Here is a 10,021-nt window from a genome sequence, read left to right as displayed (position 1 = left end):
GATGCTCCGACATATAACAAGGACACATGTTCCACTATGTTCATAACAGCCTTATTTATAATAGTCAGAAGCTGGAAAGAACCCAGATGTCAACAGAAGAATGGAAACAGAAAAATGTGGTACATTTACACAATGGAGTACTACTCAGCTATTAAAAACAATGACTACATGAAATTCTTGGGCAAATGGATGGAACTAGAAAATATCATCCTGAAGTAGCCCAGTCTCACACACACACACACACACACACACACACACACAGAAATAGTATGTACTCACTGATAAGTGAATATTAGCCCAAAAACTTGGAATACCATAGAAAAAAATTCACAGATCATATGAAGCCCAAAAAGAAGGAAATTCAAAATGTAGATGCTTCCTTCCTTCTTAGAAGGGAGAATAAAATACTCACGGGAGGAAATACAGGGACAAAGAGTGGAGCAGGGACTGAAGAAAGGGTCATCCAGAGACTGTCCCACCTGGGGATCCATCCCATATGCTGCCACCAAACCCAGTCACTGTTACTGATGCCAAGAAGTACTTGCTGACAGGAGCTAGATATGGGTGTCTCCTGAGAGGCTCTGCCAGAGCCCTGCTGACACAGATAAGAATGGTTGCAGCTAACCATTGAACTGAACAAGGGGACCCCCCAATGGAGGAGTTAGAAAAAGACTGAAGGAGCTGAAGGGGTTTGCAACACCATGGGAAGAACAACAATATCAATCAACCAAACCTCGCCAGAGCTCCCAGGGACTAAACCACCAGCCAATGAGTGCACATGAAGGGACCCATGACTCCAGCCACATATGTGGCAGAGGATGGAATTGTCCGGCATCAATGGGAAGAAAAGCCCTTGGTCCTGTAAAGACTCAATTCCCCAGTGTAGGGTAATGCCAGAGCATTGAGGTTAGAGAGGGTGGGTGGGAATGGGAGCTTCCTCATAGAAGCAGGGGGAGAGGGGAGGGAGAGGGGGAGAGGAGATAACATTTGAAATGTAAATACATAAAACATCCAAGAAAATAAAATTATAATTATAACAATAAAAGTAATAATAAAAATGGAAGAGTCATTGAAAAGAAAAAATCTAGGCTACACATTTTCCTGATGTCACAAGTGTATTTAAGAGGTGGGATTTAGTATCTCTCTATGTTGGGAGAAAGATGTCTATAATTACCGATGAGACTCGGGAGCAGAGGTGGGACAGATGAAGCCTGTCTCGGTTAGGTTTGCTGTGGGTCGCCCACTGACATTCCTTACATGTGGAGTTTTTACCACAACTCTGCTCCCTCTCTAGATCATAGGCAACCTTATATCTTCTCTTTAAACTTGACTGGCTGACAGAGCTCGTTCCCGGGACCTTCAGCATTTGTTACGGCTGAGTAATATTCCATTGGGCACAGCATTCATAATGGACACGTGGGTCGAAGTCCACTGGGCTGTACCTACACAGTGCATTTCCCTCTCATCCTATGAAGGTAAAGTGGTTCAGTGAACATCTACATCATGTCTGCTTAATCACCAGCTCCATTCATCCACTAGGGTGGTCAAGAGGAGACACCAAAGCTTGGGAGGGCTGGGACAGGAAGAGTGTTGGCTTCTGTGCATCTCTGAAGGCAAAGGTGTCACCATTTGATATAGATGGGTGTCACTTGCCTTATAGGAGGGTGCACATGTATGTGTTGGCATGTGTGTGTATGTGTGTGTGTGTGTATGAGAGAGAGGGGGGGCAGACAGACAGAAATAAACAGGGACAGAGCAGAGACAGGGACCAAGTGTACATGTAGAATCTAAAGAACAGCCTCTGGGCTGGAGAGGTGGCTCAGTGGTTAAGAACACTGACTCCATTTCCAGAGGTCCTGAGTTCAATTCCCAGCAACCACATGGTGGCTCACAACCATCTGTAATGGAATCTGATACCCTCTTCTGCTGTGTCTGAGGACAGCGACAGTGTACTCATATACATAAAATAAAAGAACAGCCTCTGGTGTCATTTCTCAGGCATAAAGTCTGCCCTTTTCTTTCAAGGCAAGGTCTCTCATTAGACATTAACCCTGGAGAGTTCACCAATTAGACTAGGCCGTCCAATCAGCAAATCCCAAGAAACCATGTCTCTGCTTCATCAGCACATGCTGCCACGTCTGGCTTTCTCATTGGATACTGGTGCCCCGACTCCAGTCTTCATGCACACAAAGCAAGCGCTTTATCTACTCAGCCATCTCTCTAGCCTTTATTAAATATATCCCTCATAACACACCATCAGTGGGTGTCTTTTTCTATCTACTCATTTTATGTATCTGAGTACACTGTAGCTGTCTTCAGACACACCAGAAGAGGGCATCGGATCCCATTACAGATGGTTGTGAGCCACCATGTGGCTGCTGGGAATTGAACTCAGGACCTCTGGAAGAGCGGTCAGTGCTCTTAGCCGCTGGGCCATCTCTCCAGCCCCGGTGAGTGGTGTGTTTAATTTCATTTCAGATGAGGACAATAGAAAAAAATCTGGCTCAGAGTTCAAGGCAGAGTTAGGATCAGACCCTCACATGGAAATCCTAGTGTCTCAACGACCTTCCACATCCATCCCAAACCTCGCTCAGATTTATAAACAGATCCCAAAGGAGGTAGCTGTGGCCCCCACCAAGCTGGGATTCTGGTCCTGCCAGAAGCAACTGTAGTCATGTATGTAAGTAGCCTATGCATGTATGCATGAAAACATGCACACACGCATGTGGCAACTAGGGGTTGGTATTGGGTGTCTTTATCAGTCTCACTCCACCAATACAGCTTTCCTGTCTGGCCATCCAGCTCCAGGTATCCTCCCTTCTCCACCGTGCTGTGCTGGGATCACAAGTACCCACCGCATGACTGGGCTTCTTACATGGGAGTTAAGGATTTGAACTCAGATCCTTGTGTTTGTACAGCAAGCACCCCACTGAGCGAGCCAGCTCCCCAGCCCGCCCTGCCTGTTGCAAACTTGGAACACTGAGGATACTTGACGACCACCCTGTGAAAACTAAGCGAGCTGTCACATAGTAGCTGCCCAAGGACAGCCACTCAAGCCCCAGCCCAAGTGTTATGATGGAGTTTGGAAGGAGCGTCCTCTCAGCTCTGAAGAACACTCCACCAGCTCCCCAAAGCAAGATTCCAATTTCGTTCAAGCGCCACTTGTGGAATTGCTTCCCCACTTGCTGATGATCCGGAACATGGTTGGAGTGGTCTTGCTCTGGTACGCAGCATGCCCTCCCGAGGGCTGCAAGCTTTCCTGGTGATAAACTGAGCAGACCAGTCAAGTGCCGGGTTGGTGTACACTCAGAGAATCTAAAAAGAGCCACAGGGGTAAGAGAGGCGTTTGACAAACTGCCGGAGGTTTAGATCAAGCTTATCGACTTCAGATCTGTCAAGAGCTCATATCTGCTCACAGGGCCGGGCTCTCAAGGAACACCTGGAGATTGTTCTTATTTTCGTCTTTTTTATTTTATCGTTATCTTAGTTAAAAATCAAAAACACAGGGCTGGAGAGATGGCTCAGTGGTTAAGAGCACTGACTGCTCTTCCAGAGGTCCTGAGTTCAATTCCCAGCAACCACATGGTGGCTCACACCCATCTGTAATGAGATCTGATGCCCTCTTCTGGTGTGTCTGAAGACAGCGGCAGTGTGCTCATAGACATAAAATAAATAAATCTTTTTTTAAAAAAAGAATATCAAAACCAAAGACCATCCCCTTACTGTCACGATTCAGCCAGAAAAGCAAGATGTTAAACGCAAAGACTGATAGGAAGTTGTCCCCGAGGAAAAGACTGGGCTTGGAGAAGCATGTGCTTTTTTGTGGTAAATGACAACCAACACACACAGGCCCTTTAGATGGGGGCAGAGAGAGAGATGATCTCATCCCACAGATTTGAATGCCCTGAGTGCTAGGTGACTTAATGGGGAGAGAGACATCTAGGATCCTCACCTTCCCATCTGGAGCCCAGTGACCCAAATCTCCAGGCCGTCCTCTGACTCGCTGCATGGCCTGCTGTCTGTTCAGCCCCATTTTCAGTCTGTCCCCGAAGGCTTGCGAAGTGTTAACGTAGAAAATTCTAGAAGTGTGAGGTACTGCTCTCTTCCCGGGTCAACCCTGCACATCTGTCCTTGCCACACCTTCATTCCCCTGCTCCCCGCTGCTCACCATTTCCCCATCGTAGGCAGGGTCACTACGGCTGAGATGAAACACCGTGACCAGAAAGCAAACCGGGGAGGGTGAGGGTTAGGGCTCGCCTTCCTGTTGTAGTCCAGAATCTCGAACAGGGCAGGATCCTGGGGTCAGGAGCTGGTCAGAGGCCTCCGAGGAGCCCTGCTTACCGGTTTGCTCCTCATGGCTTGCTAGCATGACTTCTTATAGAATCCAGGACCGCCAGCCCAGGGATGGCTCCACCCACCCTGGGCGGGGCCTTCCCACCTTGATCAGTAAGTAAGAGAATGCCCTACACCTGTATCTCATGGAGGCCGTTTTCTCTCAAACTTTCCTTTCTTTCAGATGAGTCTAGCTTGTATCAAGTTGACGTAAAACTAGCCAAGGCACAGAGGTTTAAGACAGAGTTTTATTGTGCTGACCAGGCTGGCCTTGAACTCACAAAGATCCATCTGTCTCTACCTCAAGAGCGCTGGGATTAAAGTCATGTGCAATTACTGGCTCTTTTTTTTTTTTTTTAGACTTAACTTCATTCATTGTTATATGTACACACTAGTGTGTGTGTGTGTGTGTGTGTGTGTGTGTGTGTGTGTGTGTGTAAGCCAGGCAGCAACTTTGCAATTGATTCTCTCCTTCCCTTATGTGGGTTCTAGCAACTGAACACACGTTGGCAGGCTTGGCTGCCAGTGCTTTTACCTGCTAAGCCACGTTGCCATCCCCAAATATGCCTGCACATGTGCACACACACACACACACACACACACACACACAAACACACACACTTGTTAAAAAGTGAGTCACAGAGGCTGGGGACATAGCACAAAGCCCTGGGGTATTCAGTCTCCACACCACAGAACATGGCAAGCGGTGGCTCCTGCCTGCAATCCCAGCACTGTAAAGGGCTTGGAAGCATCTGGAGACAAATGATGATCAGGGGAGTTGGTGGAGGGGCAGAAGAGTCTGGGTTCTGTGAGAGAGACTGGCCACACCCACAGGCTAACAGATCCCACCTGCTTTTCTCTAGGCTCATCCTAGGAGACTGGCTGAGGAACAGAAGTAGCCATTTGGGGGATGCTGGGCAACCCCCAGGTACCCAAGAGTGATGACAGGTCGTGCCAACATCTCACAGTGGGATTTGCAAGCCCACTGGACACAGGAAGCTGGGGCCGTTCATTTGCCTGGTGGGGAACTCTGTCTGTAGGGGCTCTAACGTCACCTCTCTCACCTTCTTTCTCTCCTTTTGACACTCTGCTCCCTGGACTGAGAAGAGACAGTAAAGAGACAAAGAGGGAGGATGGCTTGGCCATACTGTCCCTTCTCGCTTTGGCTTCTAAGCTCAGAGCTCATGAAGAGACGATCTATTTTTCTTATATTTTTGGAAGGTGTGAGGAGGACATGGGTGTGCAATTGTGTGCACACGTGCACATGTGTGAAAGTCGGAGAAGTACAGTGAATGCCCTGCTCTATCACTTCCTGCTTTGTGCCCTTCATCCAGGGCCTCTCACTGCACCCAGAGCCAGACTAGCGGCCAACAAGCCCCAGCTATTCTCCTGTCTCTTCTGCCACAACGTTAGGGATACAGGTGTGGCCAAAACCATGCCCAGACTTCTTACATGTGTGCTGGGATTTGAACTTAGGCCCTCGTACTTGCACAGCAAGCACTCTTACTTACTGAGTCATCTCCCCAACCCTTCCTCTTCTTGCGAAATGTGGCTGGGAGGGCCAGATCCTTGCCCAGCTCCCAGATTTACCTAGGAGAAAGGCATGCTTTATGGTGAAATCTATCGTCCAGCCAAGCAGGAGGGTCTCTGAGTTCAAGGTCAGCCCGGTCTACCCAGTGAGTTCCAGGACAGTCAGGAGTACACAGAAACCCTGCCTCGAAATACAAACAAGTCTGCATTTGACCACTGACTCCATAGCCTCTGTGTATCCTGTGAGCAGGTGAGGAAAGGAGAGAGGAGGGTAGTACAAAAGAGCCACTGAGGAATTTTAAATGCCAGCCTCACCACTTAGCTGCTGTATGACCCCGGGCACATTGCTTAACTTCTTGAAGCTTCACTGATACCTTTCTGTTCAGCTCCCTTAAATCCCCCCACCATCTGGTCCCTCACAACTTTTCTCCTCCTGAGACTTTGTCTTGGAATTAAGTATCAATCCCTTGAAAAACCTCTTACTGTGCCTCGAAGATTTGGGAACAGATTTGTTTACCATATATAGACAAAGCAGTTGTTTAGCGGGCCCCTGGTGACACAGGCAGATAAGCTTTGACTAGGGAAGGAAGGTCAAAAAGCTCCCAAAAGAAACACAGTGTGTAGGGGGAGGATCCAGGCCTCAGTTTCCCCAGGCAAGCAGCAGACAATGTGAACAAAATTTCACTGAGCTAAGATTTCAGTCTCCTTCCCTACTTCCTGTTGTCACAAAGCCCACTTTACAGATGATAAAACTGAGGCCAGAGAGATGAAGCAACTGGCTCTGGGTCTTCCAGCAGCATGTGGAAGAACTATGTTGACATCTCAGAACCTTTTGGACATCTCACAGTTCTTTAAAGGCATGAGCGTGAGTCCTTGCACAGGGCTGAGGAATGGGGACAGAGAGAAAAGAGAAATCAGGGATGAAGAAAATCAGACAAGCCCCAGCCATGCTCTACACAGATGCTGCTAGCATGGGCCTGAGCATGAGCACTCCAGGTCTCTGAGGGAGGTTAGCTGCAACAACACATTCCCTCCCCTTAACTGCAGACAGCCCTGTCCCCTGAAACCGTTACCATAGAAACCACTTCTCCAGGGTCCAGGGCAAGGAGCTGAGGCCAAGTGGCAGGAGGCTGAGAGAAGGAGCTGGCACAGGGCTGAGGAGTGAGTGCCGGGGGCCCAGGAGGTAGTGACAGGGTCACCAGATGGCTGCAGGACCGGAGGCCAGCACACGCCACAGCACAAGTCCCAAGTGATCCCGGTCTGCCATGCTGTCTTCAAAATGATGATGCTTCTACCCAAGAACAAAAAAGAAGCTACAGAGAAATTCATGTTTCCTTTTGCTAAAACCCAGGCCTCCTGAGTGCTAGGCAGGGAGCAATGAGCCGTAGCCTTGGTTTAGACCTGAGAAACCCAATTTTCTCTCTTTAACCATGCTTGGGTTTTCTGTGTACCAGATCCTCCCAGGGTGCCAGAATACAATGACAGGGAATGCACAGATCACTACCTGTGCCCCGTATAAATAGCATTAAGAACCCCTACAGGAAACAGAATAGGGTTGAGCACCCATGATCCTGGCATTTGAGAGGCTGAGGCAGGAGGATCGCCAGTACTTAGGAAGCTGGAGGTAAGATGTCCTGGTGAGCCTTAGCCATCACTTTGACTCAGCCAAGAGTCATCTGAGAGGAGAGCTCCAACTGAGGAAGAACTAGGATCAGATTGGCCTATGTCTGTATCTGTGGAAGGCTGCTTTGATTGACAATTGATACAGGAGGGTTCGGCCCACTATGGGTGGCACTATTCCCTAGGCAGTAGATCTTGAACTACATAAGGAAGGTAGTTGAACATAAACCTGCCTGGTCAGCGAACAACAATCCCATGATTCCAGACACAATTCTTTAGCTGTGAAAGGACTTCCTTGATTGGAGATAATGCTGTGTAGACTAGCAAACAGACCCACCTTTAGGTGACTACCTTGACTTCCCTCCAAGATGAAATGCAATCCAGAATGTAAGCCAAATACACCCCTTCTGTCTCTAGGTTGCTTTTGACTGAGGTGTTTTATCACTCCAACAGAAATAAAATGAAAACAGAAGAGGATCAGAGGTTCAAGGTCATCTTTGACTGTATAACAACTTCAAGGCCAGCCTGGGCTACATAAGACCATGTCTCAAAAGCAGATAAATAAGCCCTCTCCAAGTAGAAGATACAGATTAAATCAAAAAGAAGCCACTCCTAGGTAGGTTTGATTTTAGGGTTCCTCAGTGGCCAGCTTGCATACATCACTGTGTTGAGGACACGGCAATAGTAATGCCCAATAGTCATCACACAGCATGAAAGGTCTATCCTGTGCCAACTCCTCCCATCCGAGTTGTTGGGTAAAATGGTGCAGTCCCTGTCATCCCATTGCATTGAGAATAGAGGCTCAGAGAGTTTTGCCCACCAGCCCAAGAACAAACTTCAGCTAAGGTATGTGGCAGGGTAAGTAACAGAGAGAGGGGCTGGAAGCTGTTCAGATTGACTCTCCTACGGCCCTGAAACTCAGATGTCCTAAGCCAGTATGACTGGGCTGGAACTGGTGATGGGTAAAATTGGTTTTCTCTCTCTGAGGACTCTGAGGCAAAGTCTCTCAGCTTCTCCAGCACCCAAAAGTGGCCACACTCACTCACTCTCCAGCACCTCAGGTTTTCTCTTTCTACCCCAATTATTTTTCTTGGCTGTGATAAAATGCCTGAAAAAAAAAAAAGAAACTTAAGGGAGGGTTTGGGGCTCACAGTTCATGGGGATCACAGTTCAAGGGCTCACGGTTCAAGGACTCACAGTTCAAGGGCTCATAGTTCAAGGGCTCACAGTTCATGGGGATCACAGTTCAAGGACTTAAGATTCAAGGGTTCACAGTTCAAGGGCTCACAGTTCAAGAGCTCACAGTTCATGGGCCCACAGTTCATGGGGATCACAGTTCATGGGCTCAAGGTTCAAGGGCTCACAGTTCAAGGGTCTCACAGTTTATGAGCTCACAGTTCACAGGTGCAGTCCGTTATGGTACAGAAGGCATAGCAGTACCATGAGACAGTTGGCCACACCATATCTGCTGTCAGGAAGCAGAAAGCAATGGATGCTGATGTTCAGCCCACTTTCTCCTTTTCTATTCAGCCCACCACTCCAGTCCATGGACGGTGCTGCCCACATTCAGGGTGAATCTTCCATGCTATGCTGAAGCATTTTGGAAATATTCTTACAGACATACCCAGAGGTGTTTCCATGGTAATCTTAAATCTCATCAAAGTTCACAATGGAGATTAATCACCATAGGTCTGTCATCTTGCCTGCCCTTAACCCTGCCCTCCTATAGACACTCATAATGACATATGGTCCCCAAGCCCTCCCTCATATCAAGACCCTCACCTGGACCATATATGCTGTACCCCATCTGCCATTAAAAAAATGTCAGGTGTACAGAGATCCAGGATGGGAAGGTGGACTTCTTTGGGGACTGGAATTCATCCAACTAAAGCTGGTTAGTGGTATAGTCAGAACCCAAGTTCCAGGTCTGTCTGTCTATCTGTCTGTCTGTCCATCTGTCTCTCTACCAGGTCCATTCTGTGAACTGTGACATCCTTCATGCCTCATTCCCAGGGCAGGAATACCTGGCTCCTCCAACCAGCTCACTGAGGGGGGTCTCACTGCCAACACTGGAGGGTCCTCCATCATCACAGTGACCTTGGACTGCACTTGGCCCTCTCCGGAAAGTGGGTATAATTAGATCGCCCGCCTCACAGGATTGTGTGCAGGGGAATAAGGTCTTGGAGAGAAAAGATTTAGCAGGCCAGCCAGCGTGGACTCTGAGCTCCATGGGCCAGAATCATTGTCATCATTGCAAGAGTCATTATTGTGAGTGGTGCTAGTCACAACCAGCCCTTCCTGCACGATGGGTTCACCCCTGCATCTCACTGGGCTTCATACTAAGGGCCTTGTAAGTTTAGACTGGGCATGATAGCACCACATGCGATTCCAGCACTCTGAAGACTGGGGCAGGAGGATCACCACTTAGAGGCCAGCCTGGGCTACCCAGGAAGACCTCAGAGTGACAGATCTTGAGTTCAAAAGTGAGACAGCTCAGCAGGTTAAGGCCCTTCCCACCTTGTAGGTCGAGTCAGACGGC

The sequence above is a fragment of the Rattus norvegicus genome, chromosome 12, assembly GCF_021556685.1.
Source record: "Rattus norvegicus strain SHRSP/BbbUtx chromosome 12, alternate assembly SHRSP_T2T, whole genome shotgun sequence".
NCBI lineage: Eukaryota > Metazoa > Chordata > Mammalia > Rodentia > Muridae > Rattus > Rattus norvegicus.
The sequence above is the reverse complement of the archived record's forward strand: the minus strand, read 5'-3'. Positions refer to the sequence as shown.